Source organism: Ceratotherium simum, chromosome 1 (genome assembly GCF_057802395.1).
Source record: "Ceratotherium simum simum isolate JZ-2026a chromosome 1, ASM5780239v1, whole genome shotgun sequence".
Taxonomy (NCBI): domain Eukaryota; kingdom Metazoa; phylum Chordata; class Mammalia; order Perissodactyla; family Rhinocerotidae; genus Ceratotherium; species Ceratotherium simum.
Window position 1 is genome coordinate 101,528,249 of NC_141900.1, and position 17,908 is coordinate 101,546,156.

At 35.4% G+C, this 17,908-nt stretch overlaps 1 protein-coding gene across 1 annotated transcript in view; it reads left to right on the forward strand.

Annotated features, from left to right (window-relative positions):
• The window catches only part of CNTNAP2 (contactin associated protein 2), a 1,356,851-nt gene that overhangs the window by 599,550 nt on the left and 739,393 nt on the right, over window positions 1–17,908 (forward strand). The window lies entirely within an intron of this gene.

Here is a 17,908-nt window from a genome sequence, read left to right on the forward strand (position 1 = left end):
CTAAGACCTACTCTAAAAGCAGTAGGATGCTTGTGGGTAAAATTATCCCTGCCACTTCACCTATTCAAACATGAGCAGGCATCTACAGATACACTATGTTAGGGTGCGTGAATGGCATTTCTTCACCAAGGCTAGACAGGTAGGCATCTACAGATACACCATGTTAGGGTGCGTAAAAGACATTTCTTCACCAAGTCTAGACAGAATTGCTACCTTCCCTCCCCGCCTCCCACCCAATCTATGATTGCATAAGTTGAATATATGCAGAAAATCTTCTTTACCCCTGTTGTTTTGTTTTACAATTTGGATTAAAATTCCCCTTAAACCAACTCTAATTTTGAAGTTAATCATTTTGAAATTGGGCTTTCAGTGTGTCTAGTCAGATTTGCCCCATCAGAAAAGAACCAATGAATTCATTATTCTCATAGAAGGTCGTTGTTTCAGTTTTCGTTTTTATAGTTTCAATCCCTATGTGAGTTTCACCTAAGAGAAAATGGTTATTTGGAAGGGTTTCATTGGCATTATCCATAAGATTCTACTTAGAGCATCTGTCAGTGCAACTGGATGTACATGGGGCTGTGGAATTGAATTTTGACCTCAGTGTTCTAAATCTGCTTAGGGCAGTCAAGCAGAAATTTTGGTTTTTCTACTTAGTCAATTGCTTGGCTGAATACATTGACTTATTTCTTGGGAACAGAATTTTTGTTGTTTTTTGGGGGGAAGATAGGGGGAATAATTATTATGATGATATATCTTGAATTCATCTCAGTCATAACAAACCAAGAATGAATTCCTAGATGAACACAGAAGGGAAATGCTGAAAGTTTCACTTTCTTTTTGATATATACATATACAATGGGAACTTGTCACTCTACTTGAAGAAGAGATATTTGTAAGTGAGATCTGCTTTGCAGTAGTGACAAAAACAACCAGCACTAAAAAAAAATTAAATTATATGTTTGGCAGTAAACTCAAGTTTAGGCTTCAGTAATTAGGTTTGGAAATACATTTTTGCTACTGAGGCATAAGCTCCTAAAACCCCACAGTTTATTAATTATCTGAAACGCTGAGAAAGACTCAACTCTTTTGACATAAATGATAATGCCATAACAACTTAGAGAGAATAAAAGTGGGATCAAGAACCTCTAACCAGAAGCAAATTATAGCTTATCAAATTTTCTATAGGGCAATCAGACCACTTTTAAGTAAGATAATAAATCTGCAGAAATGAGCTGTTTGTAATTAAAACTAAGAATGCCAAGTCATTTCATGACCATTTATGAAATCGAGTGCCTATTAATAAAACAGTTAGATTTTCATTGTTATTACTTTCTTTAAAATTATTTCCATTCGAGATGAATTATTTTCTTGAAAGCGGTCCAGCTTCAGGGGATTCTGAAATTTAATTATTCTGGGTTTGAAAAAACTGTAAATGTCTCCATAATTGTCTGCTCTCCACCATACAGTCTTAAGTGTTGAGTGAGAGTTCTTACTGGTTCCAAATCTATGAGTTCTACAACCGTCATTAGTGAATGACTTTTTTTTTTTAACTTACTATATATTTTTTCTATTTCTAGTGAATTGAAGAATAGTAGAATAATGAATTCACAGTAACAACTTTGTGTTGTTATAAATAACTTCACGGTTTCTGTCATAGAATAGTTATTACAGTATAGCCCTGCTATCAAATCCTTGGTGCAGTCTTGATTTCTTAACTTAAAACTAGAATTAGGGATTTAATGCCTAATTAGGAAATGGCAGCATGTAAGTGAATTTAGAGTTAACTTCTAGAAGTGTGAACAACATAACATCTGTCCAACATTTAATGACATTATTAGTCACATATAATTAAGTACCTCTTACCTCTCCCAATTTTGCTCTTAAAGTTCCAGCAATGATAGCTTCCTGACATGCACAAGTCACCGTGCTGTTGAAAGCCCTCATGTCTATCCTTGCCCATGCTGTTCTCAATCATCCAGGGGTGTCTTCTTAGATTCTTAACTCGTAGGCATCCTGCAAACAGCTCTAGCACCATGTCCGAAGAACTTCCATGATGTTCCACCCCCACCTTACCATCATATACATAACCACCCTGCATCCTCCCAGAGTATTCTGTCCATGCCTCTGCAGTAACACTTACTACAGTGTGTTGGTTTTACCATATTCCCTTAGAATCCAGTTCTTTATACACTGCATAGAACATAATGGGCACTCAATACATATTCTTTCCATTTATAAACAAGGTATAAAATATTGCCTACTCCTTTAGTTATTTTTTCAATAAACCTTAAAGACATCTTCTCTGGAAAACATTTCATTTTTCAACCTCTGATAGTGTTGGTCAATTTACTTATACTGACGATTTCATTTTTTGGTTAAACTGTACATTCTCAAATAGAGCCCTAAAGATAACAGTCTATTCAATTCCATACAAATGGGACCATTTTTAGCAGTTTATTTTGGAAAAAAATGAAATTAATGAGATAGTTGTTCTACACCATGCTACCGAAGGTTTCTATAAACGAGTTAAAGCCCTTGAATGAAAATAAATTTGAGATGATTTATTTCTATACTCTTGCTTAGCCGAGTATTAACATAAATAGTGGTAACAGTGGGTAATCAACTGGAGACAGTACGCTAGTAAACATCACAGTGAGAAGTAAGAGTAATGCATGTTTATTTTGAAAGTGCTAAGTTTACAAAAAAAATCCTAAGATTTTATTTGAATTGGAACATTGATAAGCAGGTTATGTTCAATCTTTACCAAAACAAGATATTAGACTATGATGAAAGAATAGTGTGCAAACCATCTCCCACGATTTATTGACATTTATGAGATCAGATTTGTGCACTGGAATCCTCTATCTTTTTTGCACAGAAAAGAAACAAGTGTGAACACTAGAAGAAAGGATTAAGAATATTAATCTGAGAATTTTATCTCTGGCAATAACAAGCTGTGAGACCTTTGGAAAGGTGTTCAGTATGTTTGGTCATAAATATGTGCATCTCTGAAGGAAATGTTGAGAACAGATTTTTTTTTTTTTTAACTTTTTACAGCCTGAAAGTTCTTTAATTCTTTTTATGCTGGGACATCTATAATAGATGAGGAGAAGATCCTTATGCTATTTTCCTCAATTCAGTAATTCATCAACATGCATTTATTGAGGGCCTACTAGGAGTCAGTTGCCGACTCAGGTCTCACAGAAATAACTGACCTAAAGGAATTTAGTATCTAGTTGAGACACAGTAAAATAATTACAGGATAAAACAAAACCACATGTCATGGTACAGTTAATCCAGCATCCTCTGGCCTCCTAAAGGATAATTGCCTGGCTCCCCTCAAACATTTTTTAATCCTCCATCTCTGTTAGCATAGGTCTCTTTTCTTTACTCCTCAGAGAGCCAAAATCCACATAACAGCCTTTTTGCAAACAACATGTGCCACAAATTGCCTCTGATAGAGAGATTTCTAACCAGCTCAATTTACAGCAAACACTGCCTTCCAAAGAGACTAGCATGTTTTCTAGAAAAAAACAATAAGTTAAACAGTGAGGATAATAACAAAACCTTAGCAATTGTTTAAATCGCTTACCACACTATTTGTTTTGAATCCGCTAAAAAAATAATGTCAGAAATATTCATTTCAACTTCTTCCTTGTACAAATACTAAAAACCTGTATAAACATAGTATGCCTATTTGGACCCAGTGTTAAAAAAGTAAAAGTGATAGTGCCAGACATTAGAGAGAATGTGTCCAGATATTCAAATTGTTTAAAGACAATAAATACATGTTTTGTTTATTTGATTGTTTGTATATTGGGAACTAAGAATTATTTATCTGTATATCATGGGCTTCCCAAAGATCTCTAGTTTGCAACTATGATGGTCCCTTGTAACTTAGAACGAGTATGTAGTGTAGTATTTAAAAAGTACTAGAAGAGCATCTGTGCCCAAGTCCTGACTATGCCACAAGTATGTTTTGTGACCTTGGGCCCACTTAATATTCCTAAATTTCCAGTTTTTAGTTCTTTCATCTGTCAAATAAGGGGATTGAGCAAGGAGTGCTATAATTCTTTCTAACTCTAATTTTTTTTTTGCTGGGGAAGATTTGCCCTGAGCTAACACCTGTTGTCAATCTTCTTCCTTTTTTTGGTATGTGAGCTGCTGCCACAGCATGGTCACTGACAGACGAGTGGTGTGGTTCTGCACCCAGGAACTGAACCTGGGCTGCCAAAGCAGAGTGCACCGAACTTTAACCACTAGGCCATCAGGGCTGGCCCTCTAGCTCTAAAGTTTTATCACTCTATTTCAGTGGTTTGAATTTTCTTTTAACCCAGAAGTAAACAGATGTGAATTTTAGAATAATAAAAAAAAAAACCTAGATAAAAACCCAGCAAAACGCGCACACATGCATTATGATAATTTCGTATCATCATAATCTTTATAGGTTATTAACTTAAGGTTTGGAACAAAAATTAAAAGATCTTCAACAATATTAGTGGAAGTGGATATAACATTATATATTTGAGACTGCATAAGCAATCTGCATGGCAAAGAGGATTAATTATAATAATTCTCTCCTAATATGTACTTCCTTTGAAGTTTTCTCTATCTACCGCTCTTTTAAATTGTAGTGGTGACAGTAGTCCCTCCTAAAGATTATGTATACATGAATAGTTTATTCTTGTAGGGAGATTTAAGTTCATTTCTAAACTGCTGACTTTTTAAAAAAATTTGGACTCTGTATAGATGGTTCACAAGTTGCTCAGCTCAAGCATAAAGCAATGGATTTATTACCAACGTTTGAGCAGGCTAATCCTTTCTTCTGTATCATTCTAAAATTTATCAGATCCTCTGCTTTGACGGGGTCAGTTCTAGTTTTCAAAGTCTTGGACCAAAGGTCTGTGTGTCTTGGGAATACTCTGGGTATTTTGTATTCCAAAGTCATGGGAGTCTTCATTTAACAAATTATGTAATAATGGAATCTCTTCCTTGGTTCAGTTCTTCACTGGTTACTGATTTTCTTTTTGCCAGGGGGGAGTGGAGAGGCAAACCTTATTGAATCTCCTGGATACAAGGTCAACACTGAATACATATTTTTAAAAAGTTAATCATACCTAGTTTTCTTTTATGTGTGTATGTATGTGTATACCTGTGCGCAGCTTAAGTGAAAACATTGTCATATTGATTTCTGGAAAACAAAGGTCTATTAATTATACATTTCTGCCTTAGGAGAGTATCTTTTAAGGTAATGTATTCTGTGTAGGCTTTTAGAAGCCATTTGTGTCTCCCTATTTTTTAGAATATTGGTTTCATCACGTACAATACTTTTTAAACCTGATCACAACTGAAAATAGGACATATTAAATGTTCTTCATTAGTGATTACTTAAGAGATCAGAATTCAATGATGCCTATCTAAGGGGATGTTTTCAGTTTGATTTCAGGGTTGTAAGAAGTGGTGAACCAATTAAAAAGACATTGAACTTCAAATAGTATAATTTATAGTATTTAATATACTATAGTATATAATTTTTTGCAAATTTTTCTAATTTATTAAACTTACATAAGTTATTTTTTAAATAATGATAATTGCTTATATGCCTTTGGAAGCATAAACTGTAAAATAATTTAACTATTGGTTTCATGGTAATTTTATTAATAATATCACTTCCTTTAAAATATTTAATCATCTTAATCTCATAAAAATACAATTTTATAATAGCCTATAAAAGTTACTCATACTATTACTTTCTTTAACAAAATAGACCTGTAATTTTATGGGGTTTCATTCTTGTATTAATTATTTTATTATTCTTTTGGCATTTCTTACATATTGATTAACTTGTCACAATATTATCTTTGCTTGACTAGTGGGTTTCTCTAAGTTTGGGCTTGCTATCCTAATAGTTATATCAATATATAAAGACTTCACTAATTTTTCAGATTTAAGGGTTTATGTTAGATGTGTGTTTTCTTCATCTATAAATGAAAGGGCATTCTGGTAGATGTGAAAATTATGTAAAGCCTTTGGTCAGACAGTTTGACTTATTGTATAATGGTATTATGTTTATATGACAGATTTAAAAGAAATGGAACAGATAATCCAAAACTCACTTAAAATACAGCAGCCTGAGACATTCTGTTTCTTTGCATTCATATACTATCAAAATGATTCTTAAAGGTATTTACAACTGTTCAAACTGACTGATATTCGCTTATTCAAAGTTCATTCAACAATTATTTATTGAGTACCAACTCAATGCCAGACAGAATTCTAGGCAGTGGGTAAAGAGTGGTAAACAAACAGACATAGTCCTACAGTCATGGAAAGTATAGTTCAATGGAGAAGCCTGACAACACACAAAGAAATCAATAGGTATATGATTAGAAACTGTGATAGATAAAAAACAGCAAAAAATGGTGGAGATGAGGGGGGTAACAACTTCAGATTGGTAAGTCAGAGGAGACCACTTCGAAAAAATTACATTTAAGGTGAGAACTAAAGGAAACAAAAAAATCTTTTTTGTGAAGACTGGGGAAAGGCGTGCATTAGAGAAAAGGAAGTGTGTGTGTAAAGGCTCTAAGGAAAGAGTATGACCCATCGGGGAAACAAAAGGAAGGCAGGTGTCACTAGAACATGACGAGAGGAAGAGGAGCAGGAGGTGAGAGGGCAGCAGAGAAGCAGGCAGAGCGGATCAAGCAGAAACGTGCAGGAGCTCAATGTTTTCCAGAGTGAAATGAGAATCCATCAAAGAGTTTGGAACAGGAAAGTGACATGATGTTAAAGATCACTCTGGCATTTTGTTGAGAATGAATTAAAGCAAGGCAAGAATGAAGAGGGCTAGATGAGTAAGGAAGCTCTGTAACCCAGGGAAAAGGTGATGGTGAATTGAAATGAAGTGGTAAAGACAGAGAAAAGTGGATATATTTGAGGGAAGTTTCAGAATTTTAATTCACAAGGCTTTGTTAATGATTGATGTAGAAGTGATAGAGGGAGACAGGGATGTAAAGAATAACTTCCAATTTTCTGATATGAGTGACCAGATAGATGGTGGTGCCATTAACTGAGATGAGGTTGAACAGGGGGGTAAGAAAGTTTGGAGTTTAATCAAAGGATGTTTGGTCATGCTAACTTTGTGATGTTTCTGATATATCCAAGTGGATATGTCAAGGAGCTAGTTAAATACATAGGTCTGAAGCTCTCAGTGGAAATCTCAGTGAGAGCTATAAGCTTGAAGCCATCTTAGACAAAGGCCCATGGACTGAGCCCTGAGAACTCCACTTAAGAGTTAGGACAGTTAAGGTGGGGCCGGGAAACGGAGGTCAACTTGGACCAGTATTGTGAGTTCAAATACATTCTACATTCGTAAGCTGGGCAAATTGGGATTGTGTATGTCTTCAACAAAAGGAGTTTTTATGGACAGATAAGAGTGGGTTTTAGATTGGGGCTGATTGCAGTGGACAGAACTTGCTAAAACAAATCTTTGAAGAAGTTTGTCTGTGAAAGGGATCACATAAATGGATAAGGGGATCAGATAAATAAATCCAGTCAGGAACTGGAGGGAGATATGGAATCAAAAGGAGACTTTTGTTTATTTGTTTTCGGTGAGATGAATGACTGTATATTGAGGAGAATGCTTCCGAGAGGGAAAAAAGTTGAGGATTCTGGAGAAAAGAGTGACTCAATGCGTTATGTTCTTGAATAAGCCAGAGGAGACAGGATACACAGTACACTGATACAGATATGGTCCTTTCATGCACTGGCAGAAACCTGGAAAGTTCTGCTCCAGTTGTATTATTGTGTGGATGGTCCAAACCACTTTCCTTATTTTTTTTTAACTTAAGTGATTTGTTTTAATAGAGAAAATAATGAGCACCTATGGTTTAATTTTTTTTTAATAATGCAAAAGGGCGTATGGTGAAGTATAAGCTTTCCCCTCACCTCATATCCTCCCTAAGGAAACTATTGTTGTAGTATCTAATGTATTTATTTCAGAAATATTCTATTCACATACAAGAATGCTTATGTCTATCTTTATGTATATATATATGTATGTATTTTTTTTTCATTTCTACTTTTATCAGAGTCCCAAGAGGAAAGAGCTGACCAATGTAAGATAATTCAAAGAACGCTTACTTACAAATGGGTTAATTATAAGGGATATAGGGAACTACAAGGGATAATGCAGAAACAACCCAGGGCTAGAAGCAACAGAGCTGGCACAATTCCTAGGCCCAAAGGAGGGAGGGAGAGATTAGAGAACTCAGAAGAATAGTGTAACACAGGGCAAACTTGAGAGGAGACGCGAACTTCAGTCGAAGGACCCAGTCAGACTGAGGCAACCTCACAGGGAGAGAACCAGGATAAAAAATACTCTGACCAATACCGTATGATCTCACTCATTAAGTAGTAGATAATAACACCACCAAACAAACACATAGAGACAGAGATTGGATTGGTGGTAACCAGAGGGGAAGAGGGGAGGGAGGAGGGCAAAAGGGATAATTAGGCACACGTGTGTGGTGATGGATTGTAATTAGTATTTGGGTGGTGAACATGAGAACATGATGTAATCCACGCAGGAATAGAAGTATAATGATGTACACTTGAAATTTATACAATGTTATAAACCAATGTTACCGCAATAAACAAAAAATTAAAAAAGAAAGGTCCATTTATATGTGGGGGAAAAATGATGACAAATACATCAAAAAAAAAAAAAATACTCTGACCTAAAGCGTCCGCCTCCCTCCAGTATCCTGCCGTGGATTCCTATTGGCTAACCCCAATGAGAACTCAGTTAGGATTTCTCAGTATAATCGGCCTCATGGGGCTGAGAGCAGGGTACAGAAAGATTAAGAGTGATTTTTGGAGGGACAAACAGCTTTCCCTCTCACCACAGCTTTATTGAGATATCATTGATATATAAAGTTGTGTAAATTTAAGGTGTACACCTTGACTTGATATACGTATATATTGCGAAATGATTACCGCAATGATGTAAGTTAACATATCCATCACTTCACATAGTTAATTTTTTTTCGATGTGGTGAAAACTTTTAAGATCTACCCTCTTAGTAACTTTCAAGTGTACAATACAGTATGGTTAATTATGGTCATCATATTGTACATTAGATCCTCAGAACTTAGTTATCTTATGACTGGAAATTTGTACCCTTTAACCACATTCACCCATTTACCACAATGCCCCCAACTACCACCCCTGGCAACCACCAATCTACTCTGATTCTATGAGTTCAGTGTTTTCAGATTCCACTTATAAGTGAGATCATGCAGTATTTGTCTTTGTCTGACTTATTGCAAATGGAAGATTTCTGACCTTCATGTTCACCATATTCACTTCACTATTCACACAGTAGTGAGAGCAATTGTCATTTAAAACAAATGGAGGCATGTTATAAACACTGCTCTCTACATCTTGACATCTTTCTCTCTTCCCCTGGCAGCGTATCTTAGAGATTGTGCCTTATCGGGAGTCCACATAGATCTGCTGTGTCTTTTTAATGGCTCCCAGGGGTTTCATTATATGTATTGCCTTAATTTATTAGTAAGTTCCTAACCAATGAATTTTTTTTTCCAGTTTTTGGCTGATATAAACAATGCTGCAATAGACATTTTAAATTTGACTTTGTGAAAGTGTACTAGTATATCTTTGGGATAAATTCTTAGATATGAATTAGATGAGTCAAAATTTGAAATTAATAGACTTTACCCAAATAGCCCTCCAAACAGTTTAGACCCTGATCAGGAGTACATGAGAAGGCCTTTTCTGTTAAGTATGAGAGAGATGATCAGTGAAATCTCATTGGAATTTAATTTGTGCTTCTTTGATTATGAATGACGTTGAACATTCTCCTACATGTTTAAAAGTCGTGTGCATTTCTTTTTGTGAACTGTCCCATTCATGCATGCCCTTTGCTCATGTTTTAACTGAATTATTTCTAATTGGTTCATAAGGATTTTTTATATCATAAAGAAATTGGCTCTTTTTCTGACATATTAAAAATGTTTCCCAATTTGTTGCTAGTCTTTGAACTTGATTATGTTTGACCATGCAAGATATTTTTTAAAATATTATGTGGCCGAATTTATTAATTTTCACCTTATGGTGTCTTGGTTTTGTGTCTTCCTTAGAAAAACCTGCTATAGTTATAGATTACAAAACATATTCATTCATGCTTTATTATTTTTTGTTTCCTTTTCGTGTTTAAAACTTTCATCTATGTGGAATTCATCTTAGTGTGAGAAGGAAGTAAGGGACTATTCTGTTCTTTCTCAGATTGGTAGCTAGTTGTCTTACATCGTTTATTAAGAGATCCGTTTTCCCCACTGATTTAACATGCCATTGTTAACATATTTAATTTATATGTGTCTTTTCTATTTCTTTCTAGATTCTCATTTCTATTCCATTGGTCTGTCTTTCTCTTAATGCACCAATATTAATTTATATTTACTATAGACCTATTAAGCGTTTTAGTATCTACTAGGAATCAACTTTCCTGTTATGTACCAATTTCAGGTTGTTTCTGGCTCCTGATTATATTTTCCATATAAATTTTAAAATTTATAATGACTTTTATAATTTCTCATTAGAAATGTTTATGCTAATATTCTCCCTACAAGATTTAGGTACCTTGAATGTCTTTCTCTCCCCCTTCCTACATTTCACTGTATACTCTTTCTCTCCTAGGTTATGCCTAGCCCTAAATTTTTCCCAGTCTTCCCCTGCAGTTAGTGATTAAAGACTCAGCAGGAGATGGCAAAAGAAGCTCTCCATGAATAAGAATTTATGGATAAGAAACATGTAATTCAAGCTTGATACTAAAACAGATGTAGCTCAGTGTCTATATTTCTATACATTCCAGAGAATTTAACTTTCTGACACAATATTTCTTATACCGCTTCTTTTTTTTATTATCTTTTCCTCCACGAAAGGAAATGAGACTTATTAAGCTTAATAACTTTTTTGGAGGAATACAGCTTACAGCCATTATAAGTTTAGCTCTTTTGGGGAAAAAAAAATATGAGTTTAAATTTAAAAGTAACTGTCTTAAAAGTTTTGATAGAGTTTGAAATTTACCTACCTTTAGTAATCTAAGAAAAGTTATTGCCTCAAAATGAAAATGTCACTGTTTATTACTGGCTCCTAAACACAGAATATCTGAGACATTTTTAATTAGTTTACTTACAAGTAATCAATTAATTATGTAATCTTTTTAATCCTTTAGTTTATTTGCAGTCTTGTTCTACGTCAGATTTTTATCTTCTACTTAGAGCATTAAAACAGCCATTTAGCTGATCTTCTTGCCTTTAGTTTTTTTCTTTCTAATCCATTCTACATAGTCTTACTACTTTAATATCTTACAATGTCTACTTATCAAGTAACTTTATTTTTTAAGAGTCTCCAGTGTCTGTCATGGCTAGGAAAACATGTTCTAAAATCCAAAGTTACTTTAAATCATTCTATTAAGTGTCATAGTAATAGAGCTCCACCAAGTATTGCTCTGATGGTCTGGCTTTATTTTCCTATGGATAAAGTTCATAATCTCTTGAGGAGTGGATGACTGCACTTATCACACAATCACTCAGAAATTGTTTGTAATTAAAACATTGTTAAAATTGTGTCTTGTAATTAAGCTTCTTGCTAAGAAATCTTAATCAAACAACACAGATTATTATACACAGCAGATGCTCAAAAAATACAAGTTGAATGAATAAACAAGGCTATATTCTCCAGGAAAATCCCTAATTTAATGATCAACACACTCACTCCATTATCGGGACTCAAACCTAGGTTCATAAATTTAATCTCTATTGGTTTGGCTGTTTTCAGTTGCAACTAACATAAGACAACACATAATGACTTAAACAACAGTAACCATCACATGTATCATGTTATAATAAAAAAGCTAGATGTAGATCAACATCATGGTAGATTAACTGAAAGTCTGTATTGGTTAGGATATATTTGCTATTGTAACAAAGACCAAAATAGCAGAAATTGATTTCTCTCTCAGAGAAACATTTGGGTAGGTGGCCCAGGGTTGGTACGTTATCCCGAGCCCAGACTCTTTGTAATTTTCCTTTGCCATCCTCTTCCGTTCTGAGATGCCTGCTCCAGGTCTCACCATCATAGGTTCATTTCAGGAAGGAGGTCGGAAGGGACAAAAAAGCAAGAATAGTGCATGCTCCTCCCCTTTAAAGGCTTAATCCAGACATTGCACACTTCCATTGCCTTGAGCTTAGTCACAAGCCCCCTAAATTAAAAGGAGCCTGGAAAATGATATCTTTAGCTCAGCGGCTCTGTCAAGACATAAATTCTATTGCTGTAGAGGAAGGAGATCATAGATTTGGGGAACAACGTGCAACAGGTTAATGATTTCCTTAGGAAGCCTGGTTCTTTACTTTTTGTCCCTTGTAGACTGGGATAGTCTCCCTTCCAAAAGCACATGGCCACGTGAAGGAGAGAAGATACCTGAACTAAATCAGGGTGATGATAGGAGGGAGGAAAGGGGAAAGGGCTGTTTGCCAGACATCCACAACTTTCTGCTATAATCCTCAACATGCATGCAAGCTTTCTGCTCTAGCAACACTCAACAATTTGTTGTTCCATAACCACATTTTGCAGTTACTCACACTGGCGCAAACCTTTGCTTTCCCTCGATGTAGAAAGGTGCTCCTCCTCCTTCCAGGCTAACCTAAATCTATATTTTTTTCAAAGATCGACTTTTCCATAAAACTTCAGTATACCTATACAATAGTGGTATATTATCTTAATTCTGTATCAACATTTCTAATATTAGGCATAGAGAGAGAGACCTGATAATTACACTTTGACAAATAAATATAACTTCTTCATGATGAACCTTTCTTCTTTGTTTCTCCAGAGTTTGTTTTAGAGTGTCTTGACTGGAGCAGGTGGTTGGCTGATTAAAAGAGAACTTACTGTTATTTATTTTTGTTAAATACACTTGGACATGGAGTCAGGCGAAGGAACTAATGATCTTGCAGGTCCTTCTCCGCCTATGATCTCTAAGAGCCTATGATCTCTTAAAAGATGTTTTATTCATAAAATGATGGGGAATACATTGTAAAATTATAATTCAAAGTAAATTAACAAAATAAAGTGAACGCAGGTTTGTTATAATAGAAATGATTTTAAGGTGCTTATATTGTAAGGCTAAAATTAATGATTGATGTGGTTAGTGTAGAAATGTACAATTGTTGGATAGATGTGGACTAAAGATGCTTGATTATTTTTGATAGAAAATTTGGGCATAATGTAAGAGGTATAGTAAATATCTCTGCATTTAAATATTTCCATAAATAAGTGCTGTGGAAGGAGCACCATCAATATAACATTAGCTTTTCTGGTTATACAACTATAAAATTAAGTTATGTAGTAATGAAATATTAAATTAGGTGCTGAAATTATGATTATTTCTCCATATAATTTCAGTTTGAACAGAAGAAATACAAGGCAGTGAAATATATTCCATAGAGAGCATGCCTTCAACTAAAATTGAAATCTAATTAGTGTGAGAATAAAAGTACTAAAATATTATTGAGATCAATATTGAAGGTAATGCAGAAGAAAACTCCACTGTGACTGTGGAAATAGCTCTGAGAGCCAAGAGTATGAAAAATAGCATTTAAGAAATGAGACTTTCTAAATGAATTTCATGTCTTGATAAGCAAAAATAAAACTGGGAGCTGAGATGAAGGGAAAAATCATAAATGCAGGAGGTAATTTATGCTGGGATGATAATTTATAAATGCCCTTAAACAATTGTCCAATAGTTCTTAATATAACCTGTATGTAACCTGAAGTTTTCCTTTCTGAAGTTTAGAATAAGGCATATTTAATGTCCAGGTATAAAATTTGTACTAATCTAAAAGCACATTAAGTATCCTAGTACTGGCCTCTGCGCAATACTAAAGGGGTGCGAAATCTCAGCTGAGTCTGAGACTGAGAATACAGAGGTTGATTTTAAGGTGAAATCCAACTGCCTTTATATTTAGTGATCACTTTCTGTGAATTATATGAAGTCTACAGTCAGGTTCTGAAATGATTAAAACTACTAAATGAGATTAGGAGATTACTAGATTGTCACTCTGAGTGGGCCATATAAAAAATGGTAGGAAGGCCTATGAAAAAAAGTATAGTCTCAGGGGTAATGGCTGAATAGATCAAATTTGCCCTTTCCACATGCTGTCTCCCCTCCATGCCCTCCCTTCTGTTTCTCCTCTTGGTGTCTTCATGCTTCTTTGAGACCCTACCTCAGAGAACTGGAGTGCCATGGAGCCTTGCCATTCAAACCATGGTCCTCTGGCCAGCTGCGTGAGCATCAGGCGGGAGCATGTTAGAATTACAGGCTCTCAGACTCCACCCCAGATCTAAATTATCAGAACCTTCATTTTAACAAGGTTTTCAAGAGATTCCTATGAACAGAAAATTCTGGGAAACACTGCTTTTGCGTGCCAGTGGCTCAGGGTATTAGTAACAGCAAGCTATTCTGATAAACGCCCCACTGTTAATTGGCGTTTGGTATAGTAGGAGCGTATTTCTGAAGTCACGATGCTGACACTCTGTGGTTTTTATCTTGGGTTCTACAGAACCAAATGTAGTTTTAAAGGTAACACAAAGATTTTATTTGAATTTTATTTAAAACTGTTTTAACTTTTAAACACTGTAGAGAAAACAAAATAAAATGCCTTCAAAGTGCTTTGAAGACTACTAACACATTCAGTTATGCTGTCCGATTAACATTTTTTAGATATGAAATAAAATTTATTCTGCTGTCCCTGTTTATTAAGTAGTGTCAATGGATTACAAAGTGAACTGCTACAAAAAAAACAAAGCTTGTACCATTTGCAGTTTCTTATGTCTGTAAATACCAATTTTCTCCATGCTTTGCAATTGAAATCAAGTATAGAAATAAAAGACAAACTCTGGGTGAAATAAAACTACACTGTCACCCATAATCCTGGATAGAATTGTCACATCCATCCAAACAGCCACTCAGTCTGTAGTGATTGATTTTATATTAAGTAATTGTTATACATTTGAACTTTCAAAATATAGCTTTTGTTTGTTTTATGTATTGGAGTACAAATAAATTTCATTTTGAAAAAACTGCATTCTAATTCTAAAGCATTTTGGAAAGCATTGCCACAACTGAAAGGTGATTCCAGTTGAAAAAGTCTCGGACACCAGGGCCGTCTGGGGGCAGAGTTAACTGGATGCCTCATTTCTTCTGGAGCCCTTTGATCATGCCAAATTGATACCTGCCAACTTCTCCCCCGTATGTTCCTGATCCTGGTCAGGTGGTTCTGAAGGAGCAGCAGGAGAGTCATTTTGATTCATTTTTGATGTGAATCAAACTTTCAAGCTAAGACATGCTAGGAAACAAATTACGCTTTTCCAGTGACCTACTAAAATAATTAGTTTACTAGAGCAAGTGTGTGGACTTACGACTAAAATCATACATAAAAATAATCCATATTTCTCATAGTAAAAGAGATATTTCCTCTAAAATTATTTCAATTCCTTGGCCTAATGTTCTAGTACTGCATTCATCCATTCCCTCAGCTGGTCTGTCAATAGGCATTCACTGGGAGTGGGCAAGGCACCTTGGCCTGCTAAGAATCCTACGATGAAAATCCCTAACTGCAGAGTCTCACAGTTTAGGAGACAGATGCTCAAACAGATAATTACTAAACAACGTCATAATGGTATATTGGACACATGCAAATGGTTCCTTGGGAGTACAGGAGAAGAAATGAATAATTAGGAAGGGGTAAGTAAGTTAATTCATATTTTGTTTTGCTTAGTAGCCTGTCCTAACATTTTTTTCTTTTAAATACAGTGATCAAGTATTAGGGTTTGAAATTGCATTTGAATCAACTTGATTTGGAAATAAAACATTTCTCATAATTAAGAATTAAAATGCCAGTAATCAGCATAAGGATCATGTCAATTTTAAAAATATAAACTATAAGAAAAAAACATTAAAAAATAAAATATTCAAGTCCCATTTGAATAAAAGGTCACTTTTAAGGAAATCCATAATCCTAAATTTTAGAAGTATTCAGCTAATCTCACTTAATGGTTGTATGCTTCTCATGTGTGTGTAAGTAACGATAATCATTTTTATCATTAAGATGTGGATTTTCTGCTTTGTGCATTATTTAGAGCACATTTAGATTTCAACCTGGTTTTCCTTTGCAACTCAGTACCCTTCTGCACTACTTCCCCCTGAATTAATTGATATAATGAGCTGATGTAGATTTCTTTCACTATTAGGCTGAGCTAATGTTAACCCACAACTATTTAGAAAGTAAATATACCACACAAAGGCAAATACGTACTAAATTCCAAAATTACCATCAAGGATGTTTTTTAGTTTTTATGTAATCTTGGACTGTCTGTCCCGTTGCTTCCTCCCATGATCTGAAAAGGAAGGACTGCTGGATATAAATACTTTCTACTGAAGCCCATGACTCGGCACCTGGAGAGGGTAGTGGCTATGGAAATGGACAACCAACCAGGGACCACCCACTGCCCATGGTTCTACCTCCTTATCACTGCTTTCTCGCTTACCCTGCTGGGAACAATTTTCAACACTTCAGTTATAAAAACTGCAACTCCTCTTTTAAGGCCCAGGAGAAATGCTCTAAACTTTATTAAGCCTTTTATTTACGTTCTACCCATAACTACTCTAGTATCCAAGTTTCCATAGCATTTCATATCTCTTTGATGACTCATCAAATTCTGCCTGGTATTGTATTTTGCAAGAATCTTATCTCCCACCCCCACCTCGACCTAGGTTATAGGATCTTTGACGAAGGACCACCTTTGTAGCCTTGATAACACCAAGCCCAAGTTCATATGAAACATAAGTGGCTGTTAAATGTAGAGTGAATTTTCCATCCCCCTCATGATAATCCAACATCATGCCTTTGCTTATATTGTATTTTCCCCCAATAATGTTCTTCATCTTATTGTCTTCTAATTCTGTCCATTTATTGAGGCTCAAACCAAAAGGTTTTTACTATGCCTCACATCTACTTATGATCTCTCATGTGAAACTGCATGGTGCATTATTTGTCCCTGCATTATGCCACTTTTCGTTTCCATCTTATATTATAGTTTTCGCGTATACAATGTGTCCAGTTTCCTAAGCTGTAGGCTCTTGAAGCGCAGTGAATAGAATCTTAATTCATCTGCTGTTTCCCGCAGTGCTGTGTGTTTAGCACATGCTCAATAAACATCTGTTGCATGACTAAAAGTTTGCCAAGAGTTGTAGAGGAAGAGCATTCCTACATAAGAATCGGAAGTCCCATGTCAAACTGGGCTATGCCCTGCTACAGTAGTTTTAGGCGCTGCTGATGGTAAATCAAGAATGGGGGATGGAGAACTCTATCTCTGAGGCCAGCCCTATCATATTTTGCAGGAGGAAGCTACCAGGACATTATGATGAAGGGGTTCCACGTGAGGTGGCTCTCTCTCAGTCCACCCTGTGACCCACTACTATAGATTCTGCTATTTTAATCTGGGTAGACTTTTCTATTTTAGAGAGTTTCTTATTAAAATCTAGAAATCTTTTGTGAATGCTAACACATAACAATTAATACCTTTGTTATCTGTGAGCATCTTAACTAGGATTATAAAGAATCAGATTGTGGGAAGTTGGAGAGAGGAATTGATGAGAGGGATAAGGGGATAGGAGCAGGAGCAAGGAAAGAGATTGTACTGTTGAAACAGGAGTGTTTCTGAACAGATTTTGACTTCACTATTGCTAGGGTACAGACAAGCTATGAAACTGTGCCCTGGAAGCTGTGGTCCAGATGTTCATAGCTCCCATTTATGGGCTCTCTATTT